This window comes from Apodemus sylvaticus, chromosome 1 (assembly GCF_947179515.1).
Source record: "Apodemus sylvaticus chromosome 1, mApoSyl1.1, whole genome shotgun sequence".
Classification (NCBI taxonomy): domain Eukaryota; kingdom Metazoa; phylum Chordata; class Mammalia; order Rodentia; family Muridae; genus Apodemus; species Apodemus sylvaticus.
In genome coordinates this window covers 133787472-133798788 of record NC_067472.1, presented here as the reverse complement: position 1 = coordinate 133798788, position 11317 = coordinate 133787472, and the positions used below count along the sequence as shown (strand labels likewise).

Sequence of the window (11317 nt, the reverse complement as noted above, 5' to 3'; positions counted from 1 at the left end):
AGGCAGTCGTAAGGCTTCATAGTTCCACAAACATAAAAGAAGCAATTTCTAAAACTGGAGCACAACAAGGAAAAGAATTGAAATATTCTAAACTTAGAGACTCAGAGAGGATTCCTATGAATTGAAACTCAAAAGACTTGGGGTGCAGCTTTCTGCAGTGTTGAAGAGCTAGGCTCAAGTGTTGTCACTGGAAGGTGCTGCTGTCATTGTTTGCATGAGGAAACAAAGCCACAGAGGCTGCCAAGATCTGGAAGGAAACAGGAAGCAAGGAGGAAGTTCCTCTCCCATCTCCAACCTCCTCTCTGTCTCTCTCCTCCTCGTAGGCAGTGCCTATCAGAACACGAGTAGAGGAATGATTTGCAGGGTATCCTGGCAATCAGCCTTTCAGAGGTGGTGTGAGGCCACCCCTAGACACCAATGATAATGTGGCCCAGAAATGGAACTCAGGGACAGCAAGGGTCCCCACCTCTACCTACTCTGAAATGGAAAAAAATGGTGGTGAGGGCATGCACTAGATTGACCCTTCTACCAGTTTAGGAAACAAAGAAACCAAATAATAATAAAACAGTGCTTCATCTTTTCACGGGGTGTAATGCTTAAGGGGTGATGTTCTGGAAGCGAGACGGGATTCTGAGAGAAAAACAAAGCAGCGTTGGTGTCTGAAGGAGATGAACCTGCGAAAGCCTGGCTGAGGACACGTGGAATCATCTCTGGTTAAGTGGTCTGTTTAAAGCAGGCTTCTGTGAAGCTGTTTTGTGTTTGGTGGGAATTGAGTCATCTTACTTATTTGGGACTTTAAGGCCTATTTTTTTTATCTTAGGCTCTTCGCTAATATCCAACTGACCTCCTTTCTGAAAAGCATTTGAAACATCCAAGTTTCTGCCTTTGCATTCAGTGGTTATCAACAAAGCCTTAGGAGGGCATCTTTCCTCATGACAATACCTCCTTCAGTGAAGAAAAAAAAAAAGCTGTATCCTCTTGGAAAGTATCCTAGCAACTGAATCTCGATGGCTACATCTACTAGTCACCTCCTGGGGAGGGGGCCAGGCTCCTGCATTAGATGCTGAAGGGTGTGGCCTCTTGGGAAGCATAAAACCTACCTGGGAGAGGTCATAATTTAACAGGAAAGGAAGCAGTGTAAGCTGTACTTGCGGGAGCATCAACTCTGTGTAGAGATGTGTGAGAGGGAAGAGGTAGCTAAAGAATGGGGAATATACAGAATATATGTAGTACATATACAGTGGTCTCTGAAAAGTTAGCTGGGCCGTACCAGGTGACAAGGAGAACATTCTAGACAAGGGCAGCTCTCAGTTGTGGAAAGTTGTTACATCTCTGAAGCTGGAGGAGGGCAGGCAGGCAGCTTACAGATCCTCTGCAAGCGTTTGACACTCACCCTGAAGGTAACAGGGAGCCACTGGAGACACAGTTGAACACAGCAGCTATGTGACTGCCAAGGACACAACTGTCCATCGACCGAGTCACACCTGGACACAAAATCTCTTAGAGAAAACCCAAGTCCTGTCGATCCTGAGCCAACCTGGACCTAGCTTCAGGTTCTGCTAGTTTTTCCCCAGTTTCTCAGTAGCATAGATGAATCATGCAAAAATAAGAGGCTGCTTTCTATCACTTGCAAGCATACTTGTAAAATAACCGGATCCTACTCATTTTCTCTACAACCCCCCAGTGCCCCTCCCCCTTTACCTCCCACATATCTTGTCACCCCTCTTCTGCTTTCCTGTCCTTCCTCCACTTGATTCCACAGACAAGCACAGTTGAACATAATGATCTCTGGCTCCATCCATATTCTTGCAAGTAACATAATGGTATTATTTTTCTGAAGAAACATAACTTTATATATATGTATATGTATATGTATATGTATATGTATATGTATATGTATATGTATATGTATATGTATATGTATATGTATATGTATATGATGTATATGTATATGTATATGTATATGTATATGTATATGTATATGATGTATATGATGTATATGATGTATATGTATATGTAATGTGTTCATTCATTAATCAGTGGGCTCCTAGGCTGATTCCATAAGTTAGCTATAGTTAGATACATCACAACAAGCATGACTTTAGGCTGAGTGCTAACTTTGATTCTTGGGGTACATGTGTCCGAATAGTTTTGCCTATTTTTCAAGTTCTGGCTAGTGATTGCTGCATCTGCCTCTCATAACAAGGCTAACTTGTGCTACCCCACAGCATCTTTCCCTGGAAGGCTGTACTTCCTTTTCCATGTGGGTCATTGAGCGAACAGTTGAGACACAGTAACATCTAAGTGGAGAACTGTATGGTGGTCATTGAGACTGCTGTGAGTGCTAACTCATACCCGGGTCTCCAAGAAGCCTCCTCTGTCTGCTTTGGATCGTGTTAACTGATTATTCTTGTGGAGCTAAGGCAACTATGAGATGTGACAGTTCATGCAGCTGCAGCAGGGCTGGGCAACTCTTCTCTTTCTGATTAGAGAACTACTTCTAGGAGTTGTGGGCTAGCCTGGGCCTGCGCTTCTTACAGAAATAACATAAGAGTGAGAGAGTGAATAAACTATGCATGTCTCCTTAAGGTCTGGGTTTAGAACCACTTCCTGTTGCTTTCATTTTCATGTTATGAAAAACAACCGTTATAGAACAGTTTAAAATAGAAGTGAGAGTCCTGGAGGGAATAAGGAGCTATCACCTTGCTACCTGAAGAAATAAACCTTTGACTTGTACCCAGGGATGGACTGTTTGGACTAAGTCTGGGAAGGCCAGCAATATTTTTAATGATAGCTGCAACTGTCACAAATAGATTCTTTACCTAGCGCTCTCCCTGTCAATCAGTCATGTGTAACCCAATATCTATAACGATACATGGCCTAGTGTGAGAATAGCTTTTCTGTGCTAGCAGCCTCTTCTATGTGATTTGGAGGGCTTCTTTTATCTTTGTCTCTTCAAGGGCCCTGCGGCCTTTAAGCATCTTCAGCCCACTCCTCCAGCCACACCTGAGCCCATAGTTCCCAACTGCAATTCCCAAGACTTTACAGTTTGTTAGTGATACTTTAGCTTAATGAATTGACATCTATTGGCCAAAGTAAGTTTCATGTGCAGCCAGACTCGGAGTCAAGGCTCAACAATCAAAGCTATTGATACCAGATGGAATGAGGAATCAGAGCAAGTGGCACAATCTAGTGCCTGGCTTCTGCTATTTACTCCCCATCCCCCAATCAGGATAGATAGCCGCCCTTATAATAGGGAAGCACAGAGAGCCACGGAGATCAGGGAAAGGTTTGCCCCACTCGGTGTGGCCACAGCAGATTTTCCTATGAGCAATGAGATGAACTGGTGTTTGGAGAGGAGTATGGCTCACCATTGGGACCTTCGCTGAGTCTTAATTAGGATTTTATTGCTGTGAGGAGACGCCAAGACCATGGGCATTCTTGTAGAAGACATTTAATTGATGCTGACTTATTCAGTTCAGAGGTTAAATCCACAGTCATCATGGCAGGAAACATAACCGAATGCAGGCAGTTGTGATGCTAGAGAAGGAGCCTAGAGTTCTGCATTTGAATCAGCAGGCAGCTGGGAGAGAAAACAACACTGGGACTTGGCTTCAAAGACAACTCCAGGAACACACCTGCTCCAACAAGGCCACAGCTTCTAATACAGCCACTCCCTATAAGCTTATGGTGCTCAGTTTTGTTCAAACTACCACACTGGGGGACAATTTAAGGATGGCATTTCCACTTTTGGAAACCTATTGCTGGCTTCTAAGTGTTTGAAATAGCACAGAAGTAACAACAAGCCCTCTTGTAGACGCTTTTATTCACTCCATGACTCTCAAGGCTGCTGACAATGTTTAGGATGATTTAGCACTTCCTTAGTTTCTTGTGAGAGTCAGTTCTTTTCTCTTGTAGTCGACACTTGCCAATCCGAATGCTCTGTGAAAACAGGAAGAAATAACAGGTCATGAAACTGTTGAGAATTATGAGAATCCTGAGCCTTATACCTCTTGGGCCAAGGTATGAAAGAATTGCTTCCATTTGGCCTGTATGCACACAGGTTTAAAATAATAGGATTCTTCCATGGTGGTATTACGACTCTTTCACTTCTAGAGGACATAATTACCACCAGAGGAGCCAAACATTTCTTTCTATAACTGACCATCAGTTAAATTTTCTCTCCTCTACATGATAGTTTCCTGTCAATTTTTATACTTTCTTCCATCTATTCAGCTGCTCTCCATGCTAGACACACTAACTATTGCTAGGATCTGCTCTCACCAGTACAGGCTGCAGTATCAGCTGCGACCTCTGATGTGATAAGTCCAATCTCTTGCACATAAATCTGTGAATTCTGTTGGAACTTTGTGCCTCTCTTTCACATCCAACCTCCCTTTAGTAGTACAACTTGGATAAGCTGTTTAAACCCAGTACTTCTGTTTTTTTATACTATGCTGTAGCATTAGTATACCAACTATGCACCTATCTTTGGGCTTTGCTGGGAAGCTTCCATGTTAATAAGGTCTACTTTATACTGTGAAGGCTACAGAAATAGTGGAAGCTACCATAGTAACCTTCCTAATCGCCATCTTTTTTTTCCCCCTCTCTTGGCTTTCTCTGTTGCTTGCATCACTGGCCAGGAGCAATGGAAGAAGGCAGAGCAAAGCGGCGGACAACTGGAACACAGGTGAGAAAAACACAGACTGGGTGATCCTGAAATATAATCAGTCCAGTAAGACAAAGAGCTAATTAACTCCAGAGAATGGGCTGCATACAACTCCTACCAAAGCAGCAATTGTGCTTTTAAATGGTGCCTTGTCTTAGCACGCTTGCCCTTTGCAGGATGCATTGTATGTGGACAAGTTCTCAGAGACCAAATTATCCGTTCCCATAAAACATTGTGGCAGCAGTCATGGCCCTAACTCAGACAGAAACAATCAGTGTGAACCCACTTCTTAAATCAGAGCTGTGAGGCTAACCGTGATTAGAAAAAGAGCCCAGACACTGTCAGAATAATGGATTTAAGCAAAAGGGGAAACCTGTGATGAAGAAGATTATAGTGATGCAGAGGCTGAGCTGTGTAAAAATGAGAGAGAAGGGAAGAGAGGGAGGAAGAGGGAGAGGTGGAGGGGGAAGGGAAACGGGGAGGGGAAGAAGTCACTGGGAGAGAGATGGCATCCACTGATAATGGGAAAAAGGATTTGCTGATATCTAATGTAGTGTGGGGGGCAGAAGGAAGCAATGTAGGTTTAGGTGAGAACATTTCTAAGTCATTTGTGGGTATATGAAAGAAGAAGGCCATGGCTTTCTTCGAGCTCAGACAGGAAGAAAAAGAAACCAAGTTACACATCAGGCAGGGAGACTAATATGTAGAGTCAAATCGAAGGCAGTGTTAGAGCCAAGTGGAGGTTTGAAAATGAATGGTGTGAAGGAAAGTTATGCTAGCGAGCCACTCCTCAATCCAAAGCTGAGGTGCTTAAGGGATTAAGGTAGACGAAGAAAGAAATGGTGGGGCCTACAGAGACAGTTCAGCAGTTAAGAGCATCTATCGCCCCTACAGTGAACCCAGGTCAGTTCCAGGACCCACATCATGTAACTGTACGATAGCTCTAGGTTTAGAGGATCTAATGCTCTCTTCTAACCTCAGAGGGTGCTTACATATATGGAGCAAGCACACACACACACACAGAGAGAGAGAGAGAGAGAGAGAGAGAGAGAGAGAGAGAGAGAGAGAGAGAGAGAGAGAGACTCAGGCACATAATATTTATAAAATAAATAAATAAATATATTTAAAGAACAAAAAAGTGACTTATTCTCTGCCAAAAATCTTCACTGCATGTCCCTTTCTGCTCCATTGCCTGGTCCTAGACTGATTTTAATGGAAGAAGTCGCTGTGCACATCATTGACAATGACTCTGGCATGTGCAAAGCTGACTTTGCTGATAAACATGCCTGCAAAGTCATGTTTCCCTTCATTAACTAGTACCCTTGATACTAGGTTGTCATAGTAGGCATGAGACAGAAGGACTCCTATGTGGGTTAAGAGTCCAAGATCAAGAGGAATATCTTGATCCTGATTTACCCCATCGAATATTGCATTGTCACTAACTGAGAGGATCTGGTACCACACAATGAATTGCATGTAGCCAGTGAGGAAAGCCCAGTGCTTCTGACTGAGCTATAACTCCCAATGCTAAGGCTAAGAGACAGAAGATGACACAGATAACGTTTGAAACCTTCAACACCTGAACCATGTATGTGGCCATCCAGGTAGTGATGTCCCTGTATGCCTCTGGGCAAACCACTGGCATTGTCATGACTCCTGGTGCCTGGTCACACATACAACGACTATCTATGAGGACTATTCCATTCTTCATGTCCATTTTGGTCTGGACTTGGCTGGCTGAGACCTGACAGACTACCACACAAAGAACTTGACTAGTGAGTGTTATTTATAGCTTCAAGCCACGGCTGAATAGGAGATTGTATAACATTAACGACAGGTTGTGTTGTTCCTGGTTTTTGAACAAGAAATGGGCACTATATCATCATCCTGTTGCTCAGAGAAGAGCTACTAGTTGCCTGATGTGCAGGAGATTGGCATCATCAATGAGTGATTCAGTGTCCAGAAGTGCTCTTCCAGTGCTTTTTCCTGTGCATGCAGTCCTGTGGCTTCCATGAGACCATTGTCAGCTCTACCACTTTATATCTAGTCATGGCTGACGAGATGCAGAAGATCAAGATGCTGTCTTCCAGCATAATGAAGATCAAGATCATTGCTCCCTTGAGCACAATCCCTCAGAGCATAGGTACTAAGACTGAATTAATGGCTCCATATTGGCCTCATTGTCCACCATTTTGCAGATGTGGATCAGGAAGCAGGAGTATGATGAGTTGGGTCCCACCATTGTTCCATGAAAATGCTTGTAGAGGAACAGAGTAGACATCTCCAGCATGAGCTGATTCTGAAGTATCAATTTGTCTTGGCTAAAGTACACACCTCATGCTAGCCTCAAAAAAAAAAAATAAGCCTTTGAGAAGAAATTTGTCCTTGAAGCTTGTGTCTGATATCAGCACTGGATTGTAGAACTTGTTGCTGATTAATGATCAACTATGTATTAAAGTTAACTGTTCCCTTATTACATGTTTAATAACCTGTACACATCCTGATTTAGTCCTTAGTCCATGTGGCTCAGTCACTTGGTGGCTGTGTAGAACACACTATGGAAGAGAAATCTCCAGCCTGATGGCTCCACGTGAGCACCACGAAATGTTCTGTCCCGGTTATTAAGTAACAGTCGACTGACCCAGGGTGTCTGGAGGCTGTGAGCTTCCTGAGCCAGTTACCACATTCATCTTGCTATTTAACAGAGTGAGAAAGTCCAAGCCTTAGGACCAAGTTTCATTCTCTGGTTTTCCTCCTTTCTGCAGCGTCTTGTGATTTGCCTGAATTGGGAATGTTTGCATTTGCACCTATGAATTTATTCATCTTTTTAATGTATGTAAGCTTTTTTGTACACAATTTTTTAGGACATTACATATTTTGGTATTCTACTGTTTGTTGAGAATGTTAGTCCCCAGTAACAAACACATCACCGTGTAAGGAAAAATGAGTGATACCATCACTAGAAAAAAAAATAAGCATAAAAAAGAAATGGTAGATGGAGTGAAAAGGATTTCTGAAACAAACAAGCAAAATAAACCTCATGACTCCATTCGATAGCATTATTAAGAGCCTGAGATGGACCATATGTTGAACATTGAAGCTTTTTAAACAACAGTATCACCCACCCTCATCATCACGATCATGATCCTCAGAGATTGGCCATGTCTAGTAGTGCACAAATTAACGTGCTTACTTTGCCATTGGTTTTACAGATAATGTTTTATCTACCCTCACAATAACCCCATGGGTAGAGTGCAGATATTATTATTTTAATTTCACACATGAAGAAGTGCAAGCTCAAGGCAATGGAGTGATGGCCCATTGGGCACAGAGGCCGCATGCACAGTAGGACCAGAGATCCCACCTCCCTACTGACTTCTGACTCTGGGCAGTCCATACACTGCCCATCATGGCTTAGTTCCCATCACATTGATTAAGCCCAGGACATTTCCTGTTATACTTATAAATCTATGTTTCTATGTTTTACTTCCAGAATATAATTCTACTAAGAGGCCCTGGGCATTTATACATTTAAAATTCTGATCCATTCAATTCTCCTCAGGAGACACAGAATGGCAAAGAATTCCCAAGTGGTAGGTGCTTAATGGAAAACAAGAAATAAAACAATTTACATGTCCTTATATATATAGAGAGAGAGCCTCTGACCTCCTGGTAGGAAAGTAAATGTGAATTGGGAGTGAAATGAGGTTAGAAACAATAATGAATCCAGAACAGAATGAGAGACCTGGGGCAAAATTGGAATATTTGTATTCAGAGGTGTTTTCTTCAGAGAATCCCAAGGCCAAGGATGTGAACAAGAGGCCTGGCCACACAGGATCAGAGGGATGCAAGTGTACACATTACCTGGAAAATCCTTTCTCACAACTCAGCCAGCTTTCTATCTTCCAATAATTGCATTTCTTTTTTATACCACGTGGTCAGAATTAATTGTTTGAGTTTGTCACAGGCTCACACATACCGAGGTTGTAAGCTTTGCTTTCGCAAATATTTGCTTTTGTTTGCACAGGTTTAGTCTGTACCTTGTAAATTGAACAAGAAATAACCTCAACATTCATATACAATGTCTTCGTTTTCTAAAAATATCTATTTGTGATTGATTGTATTTCCTGACTGTTCAGCCTGGCACTGGGTTGCTGCTTTCTTTCCTGTTCTCTGCAGGGGGAACACTGGGTCTCTGGATTCTTCTGCCTTGCCATTCTGCTTGTGTGGAGGGGTCCCCAGTGCTATTCTTATTACTCAAACTGACATCATGGAAGCTCTCAAAATGCAACTTGGCAAATTCAAGGCCTGTAAGGATTACAAAGTGAATTTGAGGCCAGCCTGGGGGAACTTAGAAATATCCCTAAAAACAAAAACAAAACATAACAAAAAACATGTTTTAAAAGGACCTGGGGCAGGGTAGGACAAATGGGGGGGGGGGGTCGGGGGGATGAGAGGTGGTGGGGGAGGTGGTGATGGTGGTGGTGGTGGTGGTGGTGAAGGTGGTGTTGTTGATTGTAATGGTGGTGGTAGTGGTGGTGGTGGTGGTTATTGTGATGGTGGTGGTAGTGGTGACAGACATCTCAGTGGTTTAGAGCACTTGTTGCTTTTAAAGAGGACTCCGGTTCGATTCCCAGCATTTCCATGCTCCTAAGCCTCCTAAGTGTGATTAGAGGGAACCTGGTGCCCCTTTCTGACATCCACAGGTACACATACATACATGCGGACAAAACAATCATACACATGAAATTAAATACAACTTTAAAAAATTAAATAAAAGCACAAAACAGTGTGAGCACAGCCTGATAGAGCATATCCTGGGCGTGTGTGAGACAGTCGAGTCAAGCCCTAGATTCATCAGAAATCCACCCCCACCCTACCAAGCAGCATGGGAGCTCTGGCCATGTTGTTCCTTTCATTAAAGACTTGTAGAGACTTCCTACCACCTTGGAATAAGCGTTGAGCCCTTCCTTCGGTAGAGAAGCTAGCTGCTTTGGTTTCTGACCCGATCGATCGATCGATCGTTATCCTCAGTTGTAGTTTAGAACTTTGAAATGTGCCCACATTGTTCACAAACGAGGCTTGTTTCTGCCTCTGTGTGTTTATAGAGTCAGGTTCTCTGGGTGAACCTACCTTTGCCTCTTTTCTGCTCTTAGGCCTCTGAACTTCTGCATCCCTTTCAAAAGAGATGCCCAGATTTTTGTCCCTTATTTCTCAGTGTCGTGCTTACCACATGAAATGTATATTTGGGGGATGGACCCACTCTTCCAGAGGTCCTGGGTTCAGTTCCCAACAACCACATGGCAGCTGACAACCCTCTATAATGGGATCTGATGCCCTCTGCTGGCATGCAGATAGAACAGTCATAGATTTAAAAAATAAATCTTAAAAAAGGTTTATGGGACATATGGGGAGGGGGGATCTGGGAAAGGGGAAATAATTTGGAATATAAACAAAGAATATAGAAAATAAAAATATTAAAAAAAAGGTTTTGTTATTTCCTTACCCGTTATTTCCCCTAGAGAACCTCTGCCTAAGATAACATGCTGTGAACATTTTTGAGTTTCTGGCAGCTACATTAAAAATTGTAAAATCTCCACGTGATTACTCTTAACTATCTGCCTTATTGGCCCCCATCTATCCGAAGTAGTTTTTGTTTTCAATGTGGAATGAATGCATAGATGATCAGGATGCACATTTAATCAGATGATTCAGGGAAAGAATATTTTCTATTCTTTCCATATTATTCTTAGAAACATTGTATGCATTTTAAAACCCACATAGCACATGACAAATATGATGCTAAAAAACTACACCTCCCACTTTCATGAGTTTTGTAATATTTAAGAGTTCAGAAAGGCCAGAAGATGGCTCATCTTGGGCTTGCAAGCCTAAGAACCTGAGTCGTGAGTTGAATGCTTAAGTTGTGTTCTGATATGGCGCTTATAGTTACTCAGTGGCTCACACATACATGATCTGTCTGTCTCTCTGTCCCTCTGTCTCTGTCTGTCTGTCTCTCTCTCTCTCTCTCACACACACACACACACATGTAATGAATAAATAATTTTTAAAGGAAGCATATACTTGTACTTATCCAAGTCAAATGTAAGTTTTCCAAGAGTCAGATTATATTTTTTTAAATTGAAATTAAATAGTCACAAATGTTCTTCTACTGAAGTAGCCACATTTCAGGGGTGTCACAGTTTCAGATAGCCAGGGCCAGGATTAAGCTTTGAGCAGTCAGGGTCTAGGAAGTGAGGTCCTTACAAAGGTGGTCCCACCAGTTACACTCATGTCCTACCACTGGGTTCTGTGTTGCTGGAGCAGCCTAGAGATGCAGTTCCTCTTATATCTCCTTGCCTTACCCAGCACAGAACCAACATTCACTTGGCAGGCAGGTGTTTGGTATAACAGTGTGGAGAAATAATTGAACTTAATGTGGGTTCTTTGCTGTCAGTTTTTAATGGAGACACCTGGGACACAAAGAAATGACCAGATTTTCTTGCTGAATGACAGGAGACTGCATCATGAAACCAAAAATAAACAAATAAGCAAATCAATCAATCAATCAATAAATAAATATCAACTGACTTTATTTCCAGACAGTTTCCCCAATTTTGATGTGATTCTGGATTCTTTCCAGACACC

At 42.5% G+C, this 11317-nt stretch overlaps 1 pseudogene; it reads left to right on the top strand.

The window, feature by feature from the left end:
• The first annotated feature begins 4648 nt into the window (after nt 1-4648).
• LOC127687646 (actin, cytoplasmic 1-like) lies at nt 4649-6921 on the top strand (annotated as a pseudogene).
• The last annotated feature ends 4396 nt before the right edge of the window (nt 6922-11317 follow it).